Source organism: Cimex lectularius, unplaced genomic scaffold (genome assembly GCF_000648675.2).
Source record: "Cimex lectularius strain Harlan isolate CLEC.00 unplaced genomic scaffold, Clec_2.1 scaffold82, whole genome shotgun sequence".
Lineage (NCBI taxonomy): Eukaryota > Metazoa > Arthropoda > Insecta > Hemiptera > Cimicidae > Cimex > Cimex lectularius.
Genome location: NW_019392695.1, coordinates 188,438 through 212,940, shown reverse-complemented (window position 1 = coordinate 212,940; position 24,503 = coordinate 188,438). Strand labels below are relative to the sequence as shown.

General features: G+C 38.5%; 1 protein-coding gene across 3 annotated transcripts in view; it reads right to left on the bottom strand.

Moving 5' to 3' along the window:
* Positions 1-24,503, bottom strand: part of LOC106664108 — a 126,639-nt gene that overhangs the window by 96,113 nt on the left and 6,023 nt on the right. The window lies entirely within an intron of this gene.

Genomic DNA, 24,503 nt, shown 5'->3' with positions numbered 1-24,503 from the left:
CTACAAAGAGAATGGTTTTCAATCGAGTAAATATCAAAATGATGAATAGTAAAAAATATATTCTCATAATGCTATCACTCATAAATTGTTGATAAAATGCCGTCTGGCTTTCATTATGGCCAAGAAAACAAGCAATAAGTTTTTTTTTTAAACCCTATCACTATGTGTGGTATCTCAGAAATACATCATTATAAATAAACCTCTTTTAAGATTGTTTACAGACAAACAATGCGCACTTTGATAATCGACGTTTAAAAAAAAATGTTTTTATTATCCGCGGCGATAGGGGAATGAATGTACGATTTCATGGGAAGTTCATCGCAAAAAAAAAAAATCAATATACAAAAACAGGACTCTCGCTGTGCCCTCATGCCCAAGGACACCCTAGGAGTCGTGGGCCACTGTGTGTGGAACTACGGCGACGACGGGTGGTATAGTGTGGTTTGAGGCTCGAGACCCCGAAACGGCTCACCTCGTGTTCTCATCCACGGCCCTTTTTCTCAATCCGAGTTCTTTCATTCTATCCTGTGACCCTTCCCAACCCTTGATTGCAAGGTGCAGAAAATAAAGGTGCAGCCCAGAGGGCGTGGCAACCTCTCTAAAGCACAAGCTGTACTCAGCCTAGGGTCGGCATGGGCGGCGGGTGCCTTAGCAGAGTCACACGAGAGCCAGTGCACTAGATCCTGTCTGCACAGACGGGGAGGGTGTATGGCCATCTGTACCACGGGGTAACTGAAAAGTTCCAAAATCAGCCCTAGTTGCACTGGGAACGGTTTTGTGGTGGTACGTGGTGACGCCCCTGGCGGGAACTTAAACAGAGGCTATCTTCTATCTGTGACCTTCGTGAAGCTTGCGTATGGCCAGCGTAATTACCCTCGGCCTCACGGGAGACGTTGCGACCAGACGACAGCATGTAAACGTTGAGGACGCGATGATTATGCTGAATACTCCCTCGAATGCGTGAGTAAGCGAACGGAAACGGGTAGTCGGTTTCTCTGACTCGAGTATGCTTTGTTGTGCTTATGACCGTGGTACCCTTGGGGAAGCGAAGAATCGGACCACCTAGGCTGAGCCTATGGCGCCCCTCGAATGCGCATGGCAGGTGTAGACTGAGCTAGATAAGAGACTTTTTACCGTAGGCGGTGCTCATCTAGGTGGTTAGCAATTCCACTTTAAACTAAACCGCTGCCGGGGCGTTCCCGGAAGTTTCTACGCTAGGGGAGCCCCTATACTCAAGGAGATAGAGTGGCCTTCTCTATCTAGGGAGTACGCGGGAGAACAGGCTGATGTATTTCGGCCTGTTAGCCCTTTGCGTGCGGCATACGACCCGATGCACAGTGCGGGCCCGACCATTCGGAGTGGACAAGCGGAGAGCGAGGTTGTCTCGGCCCTTAGGGGCTGGGGCGCCTCTACACCAATGCTGCGGCCGTAACACTACTCCGTCGTATGCGGAGGTGCGTCAGCTCTCATCTTGAGAATCAAAACGTCCGATAAGGCCGAATAGGCCAGGTGCGGACGTTAAAGATCCTCTTGTCTTGTTGACAATGAGTTCTCGGGAACGGAATGTGACCTCATGCCAGATGTACCAATGTCTAATAAATTTGCGACATTGGGTCAAAACAAGTAGCCTTCCAAAAGAAAAATTACCATCTTAGGCAACTCTTCGCCGAAATGTTAACATTAGTGTGAATGTATTAGCGTAATGACATCCTGCTTACCCGACATCATCATATCTCACTCAGACACGGCGATCACATTTAATCTAAACTTCCTTACCATCTTTTCCCTAAACCCTTCATACCATTAGAGGTCAATTTCATCGTAGTCACCTCAGCAAAAAAGAATCCTCAGGTTTTGACCATATCAACAAAAAACTTTCAAAATCTTCCCAAAAAAGTAATAAACTTTCTTATCATTATCGTAAAACCCATTCCCAAGCTTCAAAAACCTCAGCATCTCCCTAACCATACCGGCCCCATCAGTCTGCAACCATCACTTGGCAAAATCCTCGAAAAACTCGTTCTGAAACGCCTATAACCTTACCAGCAGCAATGTCATTCCGTCGCGCGGTTCATGCGACATGTCTCTACCACGCATTATGTGGCCAAATGGTGTTGGTAATCATCGCATCTCTTGATCGGAAGAATGGCGCCCAGGTCCTAAGACGCCAGTCGAGTTTGCCGAGATTGCTTTGAAAACTCAAGGATCCGTCAATCCACTCACTATCCCATACTAAATTCGGTCCCACAGGTACTTTTCAAGTACATCCTTCTTCCTTTACAATATGCCGAACACAACGTTTCGCAACAGAGATCTTTAGATCCCATTTGTTCTCAAAATCGCTAAACTTGATACAGACGCCTTCCGCAAAACCTTTGGACGGTCATTCACCCGCAGTCCGACATTCTTCATTCCAAATCCTTTCCAACACCCCCTAAGACCCCTAACGCATCCAATGGCATCTCGATTTCCTCCTTAGTGAGGAAAGTGAATAAAAATTTTCTATGGAAAGTTTTATGAGGACAACTATCGGCTCTGAACCCTTTTGCGACATATCAAATCGCCAAGAATGAGTTAAAAATAAGTGCTTGGGTCAATGAAAATCTCAAGACATAGGAGGAAAATAGCATACACTAACGGCCCAACTGCTAAACCTCGGACTAATGACTATTGCTTGGACACTCCAGTTTCCAGAGAGGTATAGACTCGGACGAACAGAAACTAGCATGTGCTGAAATATATGAACAAACAATACACTATACAAGAAGTCAGACGTCTCCATAAAACTTTGAACTCTCAAAAAATAATGAATAGATTTCTCCCTGCGTTTGGTTCGATCACGGACCCAGGTCTGTCCATTCTCCCCGTTTCGCTTTCTTTAGGGATTCAACTTTGCGATTGTCCTATTTATGAGAATAGGCAAATGGGGATGACCAGCCTACGGACGGACGATCAACAGCACGTAGAACAACCTTCACGATTTCCCTATTGTTAACGGGCAAAAGCGATTATATCTGGTCCGCTTGTTTTCGCTGTTGCTCCTTTTTTGTCTGTTTGTTCTTTGACTGCTTCTGTGACTAAAAACGGTGCTATGTTCTGCCTGAAAAGAGGGGACGCGCACGCACGGGAGATCCATGTGTTTTCTTTATACTAAACCCTACGTTGTTTTTTGTTTTCCTACTTTTCCATTGATGAGTCATAATTCCTGTAATATCTTTACACCGCGAGAAGTTAATTGCATTCCATTATAGGAAAGAGCCGTCCTGGGGTGGGGAAGAGGCATTTCGCACGACGCACCTGCCACGGGATGCCTCGTCGGAAAGGGGAAAGTTGTTCCATCCTTCATGGGATAGGTCACCGACCATTCTGACGCGCATTCAGTTGTCATAACCTTTTAATAAAATGATTCTATAAAAGAAAGAAGAAAGAAATTACAAGTTTGCCTGAATCCCTTGGAAAGAGACCGCAAATAATAGCCTCCACTGAAATCCAAAGAAGCTGGTTAAATTGTAAAGAAACGACATTAAAAGAACACCATAGATTTAAACTTTTACAAACTTTTAACGTTCAGAATTTACTTTCTTTTTAATTCTTTAGAGCTCGTTCTTCCGGAAGAAGCTGGCGTCTAGGGAACAAAATTTGTACATAACGTGGGTCATTTGTTGAAACACTTGCCTTATTTAATCCAGATTCACATTCCTTCCAAAATCGAGCCGTGTATCGTTGAAGAAACACCTTGAACTTAATTGAACGGGACAAAGAAAAGAGAAAGACCGTCTATAATACTATCCACGAACCTGAACGTCCTTTGTACTTACTAGTGACAAATAGACCCTTCAATTGTATTGACTATATACGGCAGTAATAAGACCTAAAATACCACATGGCTATCTAGTGGGCGGAAAATCAACCAAACTAACTACAGCAAAATTAGGCAGCATACAACTGGGCAAACCTTGGCAATGGAACCAACCTCAACAACCGCATTAGAACTACAGCTACACATACAATCTCTGGAAATATTTATTCTAGGAGAAACCAGGAAAAGGCCATTCAGACTCCAAAAACGATTAAACTGTTTAGGGGCTAAACATTTCAGGCACTAAAACAATAATCAATAAAATCTGACACCCATTCTTAGTAATAGGGATTATATAATCCCGGAAACATCCTAAAATGTCTACAGATTGTAAAGGAGAAAAAGAAATTGGGAGGAAATCAGATAAAATGATATGATATACAGATGGCTCAGAGAGACATTAATCACCCGATAATTAATTATATCAAGTTGAAGAGGCCTTGTCGGCGCTCTTAAGGATTTCGTTTTTTTCCTTATTTTCTTATTTAACTTAATGATTGTCTCAATAATCAATAAATTAATGTCCCCAATCCAAAGAACGACTTTATTCAGTTTGAAGGTGATAAAAACAAAATTTATTTGATTTTTTAATTGATTTAATTTTCCTCCGATCATATATACTAGTTTGTTTAGAGTGGCAACACAGAGACAGAGAACATAGTAGGAGAAGAAATTGGGAAGAAGAGAATAAAGTGAGAGAATAGTCTTTTCATCCCTTGCCCTGGGTGGTGATTTGCCCTCATCTAGTAAAACCTGTGTTTTTAAAACTTTCGTCGAATTTGTTTTTGCCGTTCTTATCGATTATGGGGAAAAATCCCAACACTGCTTGAAACACTGTTATCTACCACAGTGTTGCCACTCTTTACAATCAGGCCTGTGTCAAAGAAGGTAAAAGGTCACATTAACTTTCATTATAATTAAAAAAGTAGTATACGCCAATAAAGCCATCTTTTGAATTGGAGAGACATTACACCAAACCAAATCGCATCAATTTTCTCATTACTCAGAATTCAAAATTGTAAAAAGACAATAATTTTAAAACACAGGACAATAATGGGGAAAATCCCCACCCGTGGCAGCACTGGTTGCAACACTGTACTCCACTCTTTGTCTGCTACAGTGTTACCACTCTTTACCACTACGGTATAACAGTAATTATAAATTTAGTATTTGATCTTCTTTCTCTCAATTTACTCTAGGCTCCACACTATCGATTTTTCAACTAAGGGACTAACTTAAAGGTGGACAGATATTAAGATTACCAAACACCATTGTTTTTGTTCCACAGCATCTCCGGGAATGCCAAACTATCTCCAAATCCTGGGAAAAATTAATTAAAATTTTTCATAAACATTAAAAAGTTTTTAAGCATAAAAAGTATAAAGCCCAATAGAATGTTAAAATTGGTGCGGAATTGGAAGAAGAAAAAATTCTAGTTTATTGGTCCGCTTGTGGCATCATGCAAAAAGAGAAATAATGCCGATGGAAACTTAAACAAAGCAACCTTCGAACAAAAAATATAGAATTCAAGGTTTCAATTAAAAAATGTGGAATTGCTCCTGTTTTCTCTTTTTTCTTTTTTTAATTCAGACCGCAGAATTTAGACTAGCCAACGCGAGGCCGATATGTAAATCTCCGATCCAAGGATACATCCTGAACCGGCCGATATTAGATCAATATTCGCTTTCTTCGGGAGGTAATATCGATAAATGACAATGATAACTTTGACTTGGCGAAGATTCTCTAATTAAAGTCGACGGATGATCACAAAATAAGGTAAGTCAAAGGGCGGAAGTCGATTTCGCTTTATCTCGGGGCCAACGGGACCTCAAACACACCAGCAAATGGAAAAGGGCACAGACTTAATTTACCAATAGGAAGGATATTCGTACAGGAAGTGGAAACTTCATGTGATATACATAAAGACATGTGCACTTTTACATTCTTTTTTAGCCAAACCTAGTCAACAAGTCTTAATACAACATCATCTACATACGGTTGTTAAAAGCATATAAATAAATGATCTGGGTTGATTCTTTATCAGCTTGCGGACCACCCTGCGAAATGGCACTCTGTTGAATCTCGTTCATATGATAAGGTAGCTTACAACCGACAAATTATTTATCACCGTCTATAGAAACATAATGCATTTAATCAGTTCAAATGAAAGATTTTTTTAAGATTAGTATTATGTAGATGCATTTGCCTTGTGCATATGTGTTAAGAGTTAAATGTTGTTAATGTATGTTTATGCGCTATAATTTGACAACTTTCTTAAGACGGTCGTAGAAGTTTCAACCACAACAATTCCATCGACGTACCACTTTCCTCTCTTGTGCATTCCGTATTCCCATTCCTAAAGCTTACAAACAGACCCATCCGCTTTCTTTCTGTGTTGTCCAGCTCTTCAAAAGACTACTTTTAAAAAGTTTAATACCAGTCCTTGATTTACATCACATGATCTAGCACGGTAAAAAAACACAAATACATGGATCTAGCCAAGAGCAATAATAAACAACAACACAATAGACGCGGCTGTGGTATGGCGGTGATAATACATTTTAAATTTGCCATTTTCACCCATCTCCGGTGGATTCCTCATTTTCCATACCAGGGACACTTTTCCCCCTTCCGAGAACGGGGAAATTTCCCACCTGTGGTAACACTGCTTGCAACACTGTTCTTCCTAGCTATTCTCCGCCAGTGTTGCCACTCTTTACAATCAGGCTATATTGTCGAATGCAAACGTCACTTTACCTTTTACGCTAATTAAAGCAGATTTGTTTTCATTGTCTTCAAAAGAATAAAGCAATAATTTGGATTAAAGAAACATTCAAACCAATAATTAAGTAAGAATAGAACCGGAAATAAATTTTTCAAGCATGACAACCTCATCCACTCCACTACTCAAAATTTAAAAGTGTAATAATAATTAAAATTTTAAAAACTCAGGTCATAAAAAAAATTGGCATTTTACTTCTCTTTTAGATAGTAGTTCAGTTAATAAAAGCCGCAATAAATAAAGAATTGAACTTCTTTTTAATGAATTAATTTTTGATTTTTATTACTCTTGCTGGATTGGATTTTGTCGTATGCTTTTCCTTCACATTTCGGTTAAGAAAACCGGGAAATTCCCCACCCCTGGCAACACTGCATTTTCATCGAAATATTTTCAATGTACCGAGGCCGGGTTTATCAAAGTTTGGCAAAGAAAAGAAAAACAGAGAAAAAACCTCTTTCCCCGTTGTTGACTTCCTGGGACGTTTTAAAGGTCTGCCCCGGATTCCGCGCCCGTCCGGAAATAGAACGGATTTGCTAATTCCAAGGGGGACGGCCTCTCCCGTTAACGTGTTTGGCCACATTCGACACGCTAACATCAGCTCGAGTGTTGAATTTTGAGTATATATAAAAAAATGACCATTAGACGTTAAATATACAAAATGGAACCGCGTGTAAAAAAAGGAAAAATTAGGTATGCGAGTGTAATTGAAATTTAACTAAAAATTTAAAAAACTCTGGTCATAGATTATAGGGGAAATCCCAACCCCTGGCAACACTGCTTGCATCACTGTTCTCCCATTCTATGGTCGACCACAGAGTTGCCACCCTATACAAACAAACCTATATGATCGGAGGCAAATGAAATCAATCAATAATCAAATTAATAAATAAAATAGGTAACAACTCAATTTTCAAGATTGCCTCATCTTTCACTAATTAAAATTCAAAAGTGTAATAATAAGAAGAATTTTAAGAACCCGAGTCCTTAAAAAAATTGGCATTTCACTACTACTTTTATTTGCTGTAATAAATAGATGGGTTTGCTTTTTTTGTGGTTTGTTTATTATTCTCTTTACCTTTGCGCGTGTGGGTTTTACCGATAACTATCTCTGTTTTTACAAGTATACATCATGGAATATATGAGGGCTGGAGTCAATTGATCTTAAAAGGAGTGCTCGGAACAACTGACCACGGCACATTTCTTCTGGAATGTTTACATCTTTGTAAGCTCAGTCTTCCGTTTTCTTACAAGCGATTGTTTGTCTTTGCAGAAGGTTGTTTATCCGACGGGTCGGAACTCGGCAGCCGTTCGTCTGAAAAGTGTATAATTTATCGGGCAATAAAGACGGCCGGAACACTCTCTTATCGTCGAACACCCCTATTTAAAAGCCCGGAGGAAAACCAACGGAAAAGTTTATTTGTACAGTCGCCGTTTTTTACACCGCGCGAACCTAACAAAAAACGCCTTAACCAAAACTTGCCAAAGCTTTCGAAATGCAGACACGAAGACTCCTAGTAATAATCAATAGAGGGCAATTTCCAGCTCACACGTGAATAAAAAAAAATTGAATCATGAGAAATGTATAAGTACATCCTGGGACACCACCGTCCGAACGAACGGGCTTTTCTACACCGTCAGTTCGTGTTTTAGCTGTGCGGGAAGTGTTTTCGTAATGTGAGAAAGTTTCATGCGCCACACATGCACCAACTGACGGGCCGGCTCGGATTTCTTTCGTGGTAAACCGACACTTCTTCACGATTGGCCATACCCGAGGGTTCTTTCTATAAATCGGACATGAAGTCAGTTTGAACATTTGGAAATATAAACTCTGTATAAATCTTTTATTAGATGACCATCGAAAAACAGGAACAATCCAAATGGGTGAAACGAGTTTTGGGAAGCAATTATAGCTGGGATTTTATTAAAAAAAGATCCAAAACCATTTTCAACTGTCGAACACCTATGGGAATTGTTCCAAATTCCCTCTAATTTATAAAATTATAAAATCTTTCTCATATCTGATCATATTGTTCAAAACAGTAACACCGTTTTTGCATGACTTTTTGAATACCCTTGCTACCCTTTAGGGATGGTTCTAATAGACGTATAATACCCTCTATTATAGAGGAATTTAACTTTCGTCTCGAGAATTGGGCCATAAACCACTGGATATCCTGATAAGACGATGAAAGAAAGTGATTTTCGCAACGCCCGACGTCTTGAAATGGAACAAACTGCGGCTGTATTCCATTTCGGGTGAAGTAATACACTGCAGAATCTTTTTCTTTCCATAGACCGCAAAGGATATCACTATTTTGACACTTGATTAAATGAAACTGAAATTACAATCCTTACACTCTTCTTTGTTATTTCGTTTAAAGTACACCGGCGGTCTTTCCAATATTCGGAGACTTCACGGACTTTATGTCCCATTTACTTTCAAAGAGTGGACACAAACATAGGCAAAGATTAAAGTAGCCGAAAGGTCAAATAATTTAGTCAACAGGCCACCCTTTTTTAAAAATATCCAATCTTCAAGTGGGTGTGATGTGCTGTAATTTGCAGAGCATTGCTTAAAGAGGTTGAGTTATTGCTAGACCAAGTTATGGTGGGTTGGTTTGGGTTTGGATTTACGTTGTAGTTTGAGTGTGGGTTGGTTGGTTTGGGACTGAGTTGGTTTAATGGTTAATTTTGGAACTGGAGTGCGATAGGGTTGGATTGTTAGTATTGCCACACTCAAACACAAACTAACCAAATAGTTATTAATGTTAACGTTAGTGTTTAACGTTCAATGTTAATGTTAGTTATTAATGTTAAAACTAACTTTAACCTTAAGCCTGCCTAACCTAACCCCGTCCCTAGTCCTACCCTAACCCTTACTTGACACTAATATTAACCTTAACCCTACAAAATCTAACTGGTCCCTAACATTAGCTAATCTCTAACCCTAACCCTGCCTAACCTAATCTAACGTAACCTGTTCCTAACCTTAACTGTAATCCTGTCTAACATAACCTAAACAGTCACTATCTCTAACACTCACCTAGCCTAACCTAATCAATCCCTACAACCTTGTCTCTCCTATCCATAATCTTAACCGTAGGCCTTCTTAATGTAACCTATACCTAACCTTAACCTAACATAACCCTAATCTTAACCTTATTTCTACTTAATATAATCTGTACCTAATCCTAACCTTATGCCTAACCTAACCTAGCCTGTCCCTAACCTAATATAACCCTATCTTTCATATCCTTAACATTATTTCTACTTAATCCAACCTGTATCTAACTTAACTTGCCCCTAACCCTAACCATGACCGAAAATGGTCACCCAACAAAAATCGGTTTTTGCAGCCCACAAACATATCCATATTAAAATTACCGTCTTTGATTTATCCTAAACACTAAATAGGCTTAACTCACAACTAGCACAAGTTCAAGCCAACCGACCAACCAACCCAAACATCAACCCTTTCCAAAACATCGGCTCTTTAAAAGCACATCACAAATGGAAGCGCCGTCTTTGAATTTTCCGTCGCTTCAGTCTTGGCAAACCTTAGCATTTTACACTTCGTTTTCCAGCTTGATCTTTATCTGAAGACCCAAGTTCTACCCTACTTATCCTAAAACGAAATCTAAACCTATAACCCAAATCAACAAGTTTAAAGACAAACCACTTCTACGACTCTTACTAGCTTTTAATTAATTGTCTGCTAATAATCCATTGATTAGGTCACTCATTTCATTGTTTTCTATTTATTTAATATTACACGTCAGCTCAACCCATTTAACGACTGATAATCAGTAAACACAATTCTCTTGGTGTCGAAATTCAAAATGCAGCCAATTTCGTCTGCCCCTCGAAAGAAGAGATATAAAACAGCGATTTGGATTTTGAAACAATATCCAATGTTATTCTGGAAACCGCTGTCGCAAGAAATTGCCCAATTGAGAAACGCAAGTGTCACTGAGATGGGTTCACGGCGAACGCAATTCGGTGTACAAATTTGTGGCTTGTAACATTTCGTTGTTTTCGGACAGTTAACGATACACAATTCACTTGATTTCGTCTCATTTGACAAAACGACACCCGCAAATTCGATATTAACAATCAACATTAGCATTCAGGTCGATAGGGCAGGAATAATCTTTCAATCAGCACAGGTTCATCGGCCTGTTTTATACAGAAATAATAAATAATTTTATACGAATTTTCTTCACGATAGGAGGAAGCGGATGGTACGTGGAATAGCTAGCGTGATAGGACGTTATCTTTTAAAAAGATCAATGCTAAGCAAGCTTTAAACAATATGAGAACATTCCAATTTTATAAAATTCTCTTATTCTGAAAACCCGACTAGGATATAAGAAAAATGTCCATAAGGTTCTTAGAAATGATTCATCTGGAGGCTTGCCTATAAAACAGCTGAACTTTTCTTTTCAAATTGATAACGAGTCATATTTCTTAACAGAAAAATAGGAGAGTCGGGAAAATATTGAAAGAGTCTGAAATAATTTTTCGTAACAGTATGGCACCACTTATTCGCAATTCTTCATTTTGACGGTGCATTAGAAGGAAAAACTCAACAGCCCCTCTGTTCTTTTTTTGTTTAAATTGGATAACAGCGGTCTGGAAAAATTAGGAAAAATTATTCACTACTTGGAAATGATTTCCACAGTCTATATTTTGTTAATTTGTGAGTTCTAGATGGTCACAAACATTTCAATATAAAAAAATTGATGATTTAATTAAAACTTTTATATTGTTATGGCCCCAAAACTGCATTTTTATGAAAAGAATGTTTTTACTTGCCCTCTACTTTACATCAACAAAAAAGAAGCACCGACTTCCACTCTTGTCGGATACTTAGTGATATATCTAGTCTATACCTAGACAGCAGACAGTGTGGAATTCCCACAGAACACTTGGACAACCTATATGGACATTTAGTTTAGCCAGCCAGTTCCAATGAAAAAGTCATCAGGCAAATTGACAAAGAACCTTACGTCCACAACGAACTCAGGATTCCTTTTGTCCGAGGTGATACGCTCCGACGTCCGAATGTTCCTGACCAAGCTTTCGACCCACCCTGACCCTTCTGCCCAAGCCTTATATATTCTAAAAACCCCAAAAACCCAACGATCCAACTCTAATTGAACCTCAAATCCATAACCAACCCGTACTAACCATTGAACCAATTCAATCTCAAACCAACAAACCTACGCGTAACCCGCCTAAACTCCAAACACAAACATCAACAGAATCACAACCTTGTTAGATTAGGTTAGGTAGGCTTAGTTAAGGTTAGCTTTTGTAACATTAATTTACATGTTTGTAACATAATTTGGTTAATTTTGATTTGGGTTTGTCTGTGGTTTAGTTAATTAAGACTTGGTTTGGCCTGAAGTCTATTCCTCAAAACATAATGACTAGATGATGACTTTTGTTACGCTAGGATTAGAGTTATTGTTTATGGTTAGGGTTAAGATCGGATTAGGGACCAGTTAGGTTAGGTGAAGAGGGCTAAGGTTAGTAATACGTAAGGGTTAGGGTTAAGGTAAGTTTTTTGAGATAATTCGGATAGGTAAGGGTTTGAGTTTGAGTGTGGTTTAGTTAATTTGACTTAGGTGGGTTTACAGGCTATTCCTCAAAACATTAGTGACTGGAATGAATTAATTTAGCTAAAATTTAGATTTGGATCGGTTCATTGTTGGGTTTCAACTTGTGTTAGTTTATGGTTAGGGATAATTTAGGTTGGGCGGCGTTAGGTTAGATAGTGTTAGATTTAGGGTCAGGTTTGGTTGGAAGCGAATCAGTGTTTAGGACGGGATTAGGTTAGGCTAGCAGGGTTATGGTTAAGAATAGGGTTAGGGACCGGTTAGGTTCCTTAGGTTTAGGGTTAAGGTGAGTGTCAGGGAAGGTTTAGGGATAGAAAGACCGACTTAGGGTTCAGGTTAGTTGTTGCAACATTATTAAATAACCAAGCAAACGTTGATTAGTTTGGGTTCGAGTTTGGTTTTGTTAATTTAAACTTAAGTCGACCTTTCTATCACAACATTAGTGAGTAGAGAAGACGTTGGCTGGTTTTGTTTAGGATGTATTTAGATTTGGGTGGGCTCGTTCGAACTTGTGTTGGTTGTGGGTATGGGATATTTAGTTTAAAGGTATTATTCAAAGAAGGTAGTTTTTTGCAACATTTGGTTGGTTTGGATTTCGGTTTGAACGTGGCTTAACTAATTTAGCCTCGGGTTGAACTAAATTTTATTTCTCACAGCATGAGCGAGTAGAGAAGAAGTTGGTCGGTTTTGGTTCGGATTTAGATTTGAGTTTTTTTATAGGATTATTGAAAGGCCGTAATTTTTTTACAACATAAGTGACTATTTGGTTGTTTTGGATGTTGTTTAACTAATTTAAGCTCGGGTTGACCTAAATCCTATTTCTAACAATAGTGGGTAAAGATGAATCTAGTTGGCTTGGGCTTAGTTTTTCGGAGAATAAATAGAAAAAGTCAAATGCGACATTTCTTTTTGTGATTTGCCATCGAATAGCCGAATGTAGACCAATTTCTCACAAGATCAGTGAGTAGACTTGAATAATAATTTCTATATAACAATACGGTTCGGCTGCGATCACGGAGAAAGCGAAATTACCAGTTAACCACTACCGAGGGCGGACTTAACCCAAATAAGATCACGCTATGCATTTGGATGTATTGGATTTACAACCAAGAAGTCTTTCTTTACACAAACCCGTTAGATTAATTGCAAAGGTGAGAAAAAAAAGGGAAGGTTTTTATAAGAGTCACTTTATAAATTGGGTGATAATACAAGCAATATATAACAGTTCAGCATAAAAGCTGTTCCGTTTTCTTTGTTAATTGTTTCTGAAATGTCATTGGTGTCATAACAACTGTTACTGGCAAAATATCCTCCAACCAGACGTTTCCAACATGAACAAAAAGCAATTAGATCTCGTTTCAACCCGTCGTCAGGCCCATTGTTCAAATTTACTTTTCGCTGTCTCCCCACGGGACTTAAACGGAACAATCGCGGATGTTTCACCTTCACCTTAATTTTTAAAATGTTTTCACTCATTGTAAACCCGCCAATTGTGTCACGAAACGATAACTAGGATGTGTCGAGGCGAAATAAAATCTACAAAATTACTTAACTCTTCGTGCAGTACCTTTACCTTATACCTAACATACCACAGATAGTGGCCCAGTGGGATTTTATATAAGACAATTCCATTTTCGTCAAATCACCCACCGACGTGTAGTATACGATATGTACCAATGTCCATTTAAACGCCTATTTTCTTAGTAGGAGAAATGAGAAAATGTGTTTTGGGGCGGAAAAACAGTGCCAATGGTCGTAAAATATTGTTTGATATTCGCAGCGCGTTTAATTTTTGGTCAACGTCAACCTCAGCGCGTTAAATGTGATTGAGTAATGAAGAGGACTAGATAAAGGATAAACGAAATAAGCCTGTTCAATGTTCTGATTAATTAATTCACTACTTTCGTGGTCCGCTTGATCAATTAATTAAGGCTTTTAGTTGAGATGAAAAAAACTTAATGGCACGAGCGGGATTCGAACCCACGATCTTCGGCTAGATACGCCGCTGCTCTACCACNCAAGTGGTAGAGCAGCGGCGTATCTAGCCGAAGATCGTGGGTTCGAATCCCGCTCGTGCCATTAACTTTTTTTCATCTCAACTAAAAGCCTTAATTAATTGTTCTGATTAATTATTTGCTGGTTGATTAATGTAGTTTTATATGCTAATGTGAAGAACATTTTATTTTTAAATTTTTAATATTTTTCTAATTTCTTCATTATTTATTATTATTTCTTTAACACGTTTCAAGAACTACTCTGTGAGCTTTACTATTATAAGATTATCTACATTAGATATTCCATACAATATAGAATATAACGATGTAGTGGTTGAGAATGAGTTAGGATTAGGGACAGGTTGGGTTACGTAAACAAGGTTAAGGCAAGGGACAAGTTGGATTAGGCAGAGTGAGGGATACGGTTAGAGATAGGCTAGGATTAGGGACCAGTTAGGTTAGGTTAGGTACGCTTAGGGTTAAGGTTAGTCTTTGTAACATTAATTTACATAGCATAACATTTTTGTAACATAATTTGGTTATGTGTGGTGATTAGTGACAGTTAGTCGATGATTATCACAATTTCAGAATAATAATTTGGTTCAATCCTTTTTAAAAAGATAGTTCCTGCTCACAGTAAGTTGTTTTGCAATGATCCGGATTTCGAGCCTTTTAGCTCATCATCAGGTTGAAGGACTTCTACAACCACGTCTCTCGACACGAATTGNTATCTTTTTAAAAAGGATTGAACACCACACTCACTCCATCATTTATCATTTCTATTAATAATTTGGTTAGTTCGGGTTAAGGTGTTTGGGGTTGGGTTTGAGTGAGGCTTAGTGAATTTAAACTTGGGTTAGCCTAATATATATTTCTCAAAACATTAATGACTAGAGATGATTTTTGTTGGGTGGGATTAGGTAGAGTTAGGGCTATGGTTAGGATTAAGTTCAGATTAGGGACAAGCTAGGTTTGTAAGATAGTTCGGTTAGTTTGCGTTTTGGTTTGAGATTGGCATAGTTAATTTAAACTTAAAGCCTATTTCTCGAAATATTAATGACTAGAGATGAACATAATTTGGCTATAATTTAGATTTGGGGTGGTTCGTTGGTTGGTTTCAATTTGTGTCAGTTTGGGCTTGGGACCATTTATGTTTGGTTAGGTAGGGTTAAGATTAGGGACGGGGTTAAGTTAGGTTAGACGGTTTTAATGTTATGGACGGGTTTGGTTAGGCTAGGCATGGTTATAGCTAAGTTTTAGATTAAAAATATCTTTTGGTGGGTCATTTGGCAGGGTTACGTTTATGGTTAAGTTAGGATTAGGGGGCAGTTAGGTTAAGTCAGGTTAGGCATTATGACCTACATCGAAAGATACTTTACGGACGTGGGATCAACTATTTTGAAGAAACTTTTTTGTGACACCAACAATAAGTCGAAAAATATACACACGGGGTGGAAAAGAATCAACTTTGTTTCTTGATTAAAAAAAAATTTCGGCATTAAGTGAGATGAAACATATAAAAATGACAAAAACCAAAAGGAGCTTTCAGTAAGTAAGACGAAAAAATTTCTTTTTGTCAAAAACAATTCTAATTCATTTCTTTCTCAGAGTCCGTTGTTCTAGTTCAAAAATTTGAGGGAAAAATACTGTTTGATTTTCCTCTAAATTCAGGGGTTTTTCGAGGTGCAGAAAACGAATATCAACTTTGATTCTTAATACAAATTTAAAATAAAGTTAGAAGAAAGTATATTTTAACTTATTTTGCAATTTCGAATACTGACACTAATAACAAGTATTTTCCGGATCACTCTTCCACAAATGCGCAAGGGTGTTTTATTTATGCGATTTAGTCATTTTCTTGCGCAAAGCTGGTCGGGTCAAACAAAGAAAAAGTCTCACGGGAAGTACGACTAGGATACACGGAAATATGGGGAGAAAGAAAACCAGACAAAAAAGAAAGACATTTACCTTCGGTGAAAGGTGCTTCCCTAAAGTAGATCGTTAAGACAGGAAGCGACCGTCTCGTTGGCAGGTGCCGGCTCAATTTAATCCAGGACACGTCCTTTTCTCGACGAGGTAGGAAAAATTGAAAGTTCACCGTGACACCGTGTCGTAATTTAATATCTAAGGAAAATTTACGATGAGCTTTTCGACTTTCAACCAGTAGAAAATTTGGTCTCGTTTAAGCTCGACCTTTCCGCTCGCGTTTAGGAAGAAACAGATATAACAAGCGAAGGTCAGGCGAATGTTCGCGGCTCGTAGAGAATAAAAATAGAAGAGACAAACGCGAACTTGTGTCTTCTTTTTTTGTCTTCTTTCAACGTGGCGACAAGTCAGTTCGGCAGGGGAGACCAGGCCTATTGTGATATGCTCTCTTAAGAGACAAGGCCTCTTTTGACCTTGCCAATAAACACCTCATTTCTCCTCGAGTTCCTTATGAACTTCTACACCACAGGGAAATCAATAATCTATCAATTTATTATCAATAGATAGTCGCTGGATTTTTTTCTTGACCTTTTTTATTTTCGAAAGAATGTACACTGAAACTATACCAAAATGTCTCATGTAAGTGAAGGAAATCGAGTATTACTACTTAGCCGCAACTTTTTTTACTATGTCCTTAAGCCAAAAGTCAATACCACGACGTAAAACAGAAGATCCCGATACCCATGACTGTCCGTCTTAAAGTACACCGACAAGAAATCCGAAGCGCGAAGGGGGGAATGCAGATTTGATCAATTACTGACAATCCGTCAACACACAGTCTACCCAATGATGTGTGATGAGGCAAAAGAAAAGAACTGGACTATAAACAAATTAAAAGACAACAGATCTCTTATTATAAAACAAAAGGCCAGACCTAAGCAATCGCAGACACGACAAAGACATTCTACAGAACCTAAACTGCCCTTTAATACTCTCTGCTTAAACTTTTCACTCCATCATAGGTCACAATTCACCAACACGTCCGAGACCAGTCGTCCAACGGTTTTGATCACTACAAACATCCTCAGAAGTTTTAACAAAAATATATTTCCTTACCAGTCAGTCCAATCCGAAAGGTCAAAAACTTCAGCATGTCATATCGCCCCAACGATATGACCGGCTGCCAATATTGGCAAAATCTTAGAAAAGTTCCTCCTGAAACACCGGGTTCGGGCTGACCTAAACCATCCCAAGCAACGAATGAACACATTCAAAAGACCCCTTTACCTTTACCCTTTCTCTCGCTAACCCTTCACTCCATCAGAGGTCAAATGCACTATCCATCACTTCACAGCAAAAATAATCTTCGGGTGACCTTATCATCACAAACATTTTTTCATAATCTTCATCGAAAGAAGCAATAAACTTACATTAACACTATCTTAAAACCATACACAAAACTCATCATCTCATCTCCGTACATCATACCGCCCCATCAGACTGCAGCCATTTCTTGGAAAAATCTCAAACATCTCGTCCTGAAACACCTGGTTCGGGTCTAAGCATAAACCATCCTATACACTATGAACACTATCTCCTTAAACCCTTCGCTCCGTCATAGGCTAAAATTCACCATCAGACATAAAAACAATCCCCCGGTTTTCATAAAAGCCATACCCAAATTTAAAAACCTAAGCATTTCTATACGTCATACGGCCCCATCAGTACGTAGCCATTATTTGGCAAAATCCTGGAAAAACTCCTCCTGAAACACTTGGTTTGGACAGACCTAAGCCATCCCAAAAACGATGAACATATTCCATAATATCCCCCGATTTTGACTTTATCACCACAAACGTTCTCAGAAATCTTTCCAAAAAAGATATTTCCTTATAACCGTCTGTGCCTTTTTGTTTTGCCGCTCCTAAGCCATATCTGGCTCTTTGCAGCTTCTTGGCTTGCGCTGCTATATAGCTTTTTGTATTATAGACGGAAGCTATGATCGTTCTTTGTCTGTTAGACGGTCGCGTCTCTACTCCACCTGGCGAGCTCTTTGTCACAGTTTAGTTTACTGCGTCCGGGATGGGCCTCGCGGAGGCGGCTCGCTCGGGATGTTCAGGTGGAGGAGGTATAGGCTTGTCTGATTTCTTATCTATTGCTGTATTATGTCGGTCATCCTTTCTGTCTCATAACGCTTTTCCACATCTTTTGTGTTGCGTTAAGTCCCGCCCGAGAGGCGATCGCTGCTCTTAAGGCGTCCATGGTCGCCGTCTGTTCATTTATCTCGAAGAGCCAGCGTACACGGGGAACGACGTGGATTTCACAACTGAGTAAGACGTGTTCCGCCGTTTCTTCTTCACCACAGTCGCACATCGGGCTAGGAGGTTTGAGTCTGAAGGAATGGAGCTTCGCGGCAAAGTCTCCATGTCCTGTTAGTAGCTGAGACGTGTAGTGGTCGATGGTTAGATGTTTCATCTTTATTCGGCTTTCTATGTTAGGGAATAGCTGATACGTGTGACGACCCTTAGAAGAGCCATCCCATCTCAGCTGCCATTCCCTCACCATCCACTCATCGGCTTCTTCGGTGCTCGTGACTGCAGGGTGGGCGTCCATTCTTTATCTCCCAATTGGCGCACAGAGCTTTTGCTTTTAGGTCGATAGGCGGTCGCCCAGCGATGACCTGCAGAGCCACCGTGGATACCGTCCTGTACGCTTGGGTATTTTCCTTATAACCATTTTCAACTCCGTCTCCATATCTACCTTAGTTCTCCAAACATTGTATAATGTCAATCGTAAAACCCATTCCCAAACCCTCACACCCTACATTCTGAAAAACCTACAACCGCCCTTGGAAGTTTCAATGTAATGACATCTGGGGTTCAGGCGCCATGACTCTACCACACATTGGCCTCACGGTGTTGGTCATCATCGCATCTTTTGATCGGAAGGAATGTCGCCCAGGTGCTTTCCTAGGCCGTCAGTCAAGTTTCCAAGCATCCAACCACTTATTACCTCATCTTAAAATCTGTTCGATTGGTACTTTCAAGTGCGCATTTGAACGTCCTTCTCCCCTTTTCCACTTTTCCGAAGCTGGAATTCTGCAAGACAGCTTGGTCTCATCCTCCATTCCGAGTGCAGACATTCCGGATAGAGTACTTTCCACATAGGTAGTCGATACTATCGATTTAGCCAAACCCAGACCCCGTAGCGTTCAGAAACCACCAGGACTACATCTTCTTGGAAGAATATTTTCAAGAAATTGAGGGTCAGACACAACGACACCAACTCACCTTCCGTACAATTCGGATAATGAACCCCTAGATACGGTCCCACTCTGCAGTTAGTAATCTCATATATATATATTATGGGCCGACAAACAGCTGTGGTCATCGCCGGCCCTCCGCGTGTATTCCTTCTCTTTCCTGTCTTTCTCGCGTATTTTGTATTGAACTGCAGCCATTTGAGCATCTCGACCTGGTTACTGACTCCCTGCTTTTACTTGTATATTACGTCGTTATTTTAAAGTGCTAGCCTCTTGTTAGTACCTCAGGTAGTCAATTTAAGAATAGATTCATAACATACAATACATAACATATATATCGCCACAAACATAGAAGTCTGGTCACATTCACTCCCCCAGAGTACTCGATATTCCTCGGGGCGGGGTTTAAACCCACTCCATTCGCGCTAATAACTTACTTTTACTCTCCAGACGTCACACACTCACCCCAGAGTACTCGATATTCCTCGGGCGGGGTTATAAGCAACCCCTTCCTTTCACGCTAATAAATTACATTCATCCTAATAAATTAACATAAACACCACACAAACACTTCAGACACAACACAAGCACAGCACAAACGCACATAAACTATATACATTTGAAAATCCCGATAGCCCTGAGGTACCGGTAATCTTATATATGTATATATTATAGAGTAGGATAACAAGCTGGAGGTTACAATTCAAGTTCAGAATGAACAGGTTATAGATCTCATTTTACTATCCGCGTCGTTATTCTCTATGTTGTCAACTTTCTTCAGTTTATTATTTATCACGGAGTAAGATAAGCCAGAGGTTAGAATTCCAATTTATGTACTCTACATCAATGCCACACGCTTTCAAACGCTTGTCCCACGTGAAGAAGGTCTCTCATGGTATTTAGACAAAAGGATCACCTGAAACTCACATACATGGCCTAAAAAACGGCAGAAGACAACAAAAAACCCACACTATATTCAAATCTACTTGGACGGATATTGAACTATTAAGTTCATCTAAACCTTCCAACCTCAATCCTTGCAATGACGTGTATTAAGATTTATCTTAACACTTTCTTCAATAAGTTACCTATAACCCATTCGGGTCAAGTTACAATGATATGTATAACTGCAAAAAAATCATAGAAAGTGCATGTGCGATTGTTCGGCATTGTACTCTATTATGTAAACCCCCTTGTGCATACCGAGTGTAAATAAAGAGAAAATTGTCTATCCATCAATCTAGTAGTCCTGTTGGTCAAATGTTACGTAATGTCTGGGTATTTATGGTTGAAAGATTATTATTGAAACATCTACCTATGTTATTTGCTATTACAGAGTTACCCATCGGAAGCTACAAAATGACCAACAGGCGAAAGACTTTTGATGAAAGGCTCGGCTTCTGGACTTTTTTTTAAAGAGGCGGAATGATTCCGAGTGTCGACATCAATTACAACTGTTATTGGAATCGTCTAAGTCCCGCTATGTTATAGAGAGAAGAATGGAAAGTTGACGCTTTTCAACGAAAATAGGATTTTTCCCAGGTCCAGACGTGTCGGCTAAAAGGATTTCTGAACCTGACATTTCCCCCCTAAAACCAGCTTTCTAATTCATGTAGAAGCCTTCCCGTGAGGGACCAGAAATGGTTGTATTGTGGGAAATTAAAAAGTATGGTTAATTGCTGTTGAATTCATGAGTGTTTTGGAACGAGGGTGATTTTATTGTCTGAATCCAGTGTAGCGTATAAACTGTGAGATGTAATGTACTCCTTACAATGGAGATCATCGAACCGTAGTTAATACTCATAGCGTTAACATAAATCTACCTGGATTCTATCTAGCAAACAAACAACTGGATTCCGCATGTTTAGAGTAAACCTTTTGAACTTCTACACTGACTACAAGGAAAACAGTAAAAAACTGATATTAGAAAACAAACATGCCCATTATCAGACCCTTGGTCCACCAATCGGCACTTTATATGACACAAATCATACTATGGGTAAATATATTCCTTTTGTAAAGGAGCTCGTCCAGGCCTGAACTAACAATTCCTCAGCAAACTAATCGTAAAAAATATATGGACTAATGGACATGACCTCAGGGGAAAACGGCTAAGTTTGGACCCCTGCTAGTTGGTTATCTGATACCATGGAATAGGATAACAATCTGGGGGTTACAATTCACATATAGCACGGATTGTACATCCCGTTTCTCTATCAACTCTTAACTCCACTATGTTTTTCAATCTCTCTTCCTGGTTAACTTATTAACTTATTTCGTGATATAGGATAACCAACTGTAGGGGTTTCAAACAAATGAGTTTCAACGTCAACTAAATTTCGAGGTTACAATTCAGGTCACAATGTTTAAAACCTCTCCATCTGGTTATCCGAAATCAAGGAGTAGGTTAACCAGATTGTGGTTTTAATTGCAATCTACAATGGACGGATTGTAAATCCCGTTTCTCTATCAACTCTTAAATCCACTATGTTTTTCAATCTTTCTAGCAGGTTATCTTACTTCGTGATATAGGATAACCAAATGTAGGGGTTTCAAACAAATGAGTTTCAAGGTCAACTAAATTTTGAGGTTACAATTCAAGTCACAATGTTTAAAACCTCTCCATCTGGTTATCCGAAATCAAGTAGTAGGTTAACCAGATTGTGGTTTTAATTGCGATGTGCAAAGGACGGGTTTTAGATCCCGTTTCTCTGGCATCTCGTTATTCAAATGTAGGGGTTTCAAACAAATGAGTTTCAAGGTCAACTAAATTTTGAGGTTACAATTCAAGTCACAATGTTTAAAACCTCTCCATCTGGTTACAATCAAGGAGTAGGTTAACAAGACTGTGGTTTTAATTGCGATGTGCAAAGGACGGGTTTTAGATCCCGTTTCTCTGGCATCTCGTTAATCCACTATGTTTTTCAATCTTTCTAGCTGGTTATCTTACTTCGTGATATAGGATAACCAAATGTAGGGGTTTCAAACAAATGAGTTTCAAGGTCAACTAAATTTTGAGGTTACAATTCAGGTCACAATGTTTAAAACCTCTCCATCTGGTTACAATCAAGGAGTAGGTTAACAAGACTGAGGTCACAATAGCGATATAGATTAGACGGTTCTAGATCAAACGATCGAGTCAGAAATGCTCAAGCCAAGAGAAAAAAAAATATTTCTAGACAGTACTAATTGGCTAGGGGCTTGGGAGGGACTTACGAGCCATTGGAAAAGTTCGAACCGAATATTTGAGTCACTTCAACTATATTTGGGGTTTTAAATACAAATTGGAAAAAAATCTTTAGATAGTTCAAATATATATTCCAGCTGGAAATTACAACAGAACTTGTTTGTGAGCATTCCGTTCTATTATTGGATGGCCTCTGGGGCATTGTCCGTTTACAAACGACAAGATTGCAAATCTACCTGGAACAATCAGAAGGAACCGAAATTTTGCCTAATAAGACGATATCTATTGATATAAAAGCAAATCCTACAAGAAAAGCCGTGAAGATCAAGCAAGTATGACGTGTATTCTGTTTATTTCAATCCTTTCAATATCCTCCCTTTGGAAAACGTTTCCCTTGTGCTATCATGCTTTCAAAAAAATAATATATACATTATATAATAATATAATAACTACGATAAAAAAATACATACTGGATATTAGTAATGTTTTTGAATTAGGAATTTATTTTCGTGTTACCACGCCACTTTCCAAATGCGTCCAAATTGCACCTCCATGGCACATGTTTATGCACTTATGAAATAAATTTATTCAGATTCCATCGTTTCATCTTTGAATAGCTAAAAATGTGTTGCAATTGAATTCATGAACAAGTGATTGGCAGACGGTACAGATTTGGCGTACATATAATTCAAGTTTTTTATTTTTTTTATATTTTTTATTTTTTTTTATTCTATTTGATTCAGTAACTTCCTCATAAAAATGATATCTTCCAATGACTTGAATTTATACTAATTATGATATTACATAATCTGGAATAATAAGTATGAATTGGACCGTATTGATTTTTATCCTGATGTTTATTTGACTCTTTATAATTCTTTATAATAAGCATGATAATTTTTGTTTTAAAACTGCCAAAGGACGCAATCCTTCAACTGCAATTCCATCGAAGGAGAAATAACTGAATACATAGAAAAAATATCATTATTAATAATTTATATCCTCATTTTTCGTCCTCTAGGCCAAATGTAAAATTGTCGTATTACTCACATCTACTATACATCGATGGCTTCTATAAACGAAGCGTTGTTGCTATATGATGAGATCTGAATTAATAATAGACAAATGAATCTCCGTTAAAAATCCTAAAAGACAACAGTCATTATGCCAAATAAATCCCCAATGAAAGTTCTAAAAGACAACAGTTGTTATACCAAATAATTAAATAATCCCCAATGAAAATCCTTAAAGACGACAGTCAATATACCAAATAAATCCCCAATGAAAACCCTAAAAGAGAACAGTTGTTATACCAAATAATTAAATAATCCCCAATGAAAATCCTAAAAGACAACAGTTGTTATACCAAATAATTAAATAATCCCCAATGAAAATCCTAAAAGACAACAGTCAATATACCAAATAGTTAAACAATCCCAATGAGAATCCTAAAAGACGACGGTTTTTATACCAAATAATTAAATAATCCCCAATGAAAATCCTAAAAGACAACAGTTGTTATACCAAATAATTAAATAATCCCCAATGAAAATCCTAAAAGACAACAGTCAATATACCAAATAGTTAAACAATCCCAATGAAAATCCTAAAAGACGACGGTTTTTATACCAAATAATTAAATAATCCCCAATGAAAATCCTAAAAGACAACAGTTGTTATACCAAATAATTAAATAATCCCCAATGAAAATCCTAAAAGACAACAGTCAATATACCAAATAGTTAAACAATCCCAATGAAAATCCTAAAAGACGACGGTTTTTATACCAAATAATTAAATAATCCCCAATGAAAATCCTAAAAGACAACAGTTGTTATACCAAATAATTAAATAATCCCCAATGAAAATCCT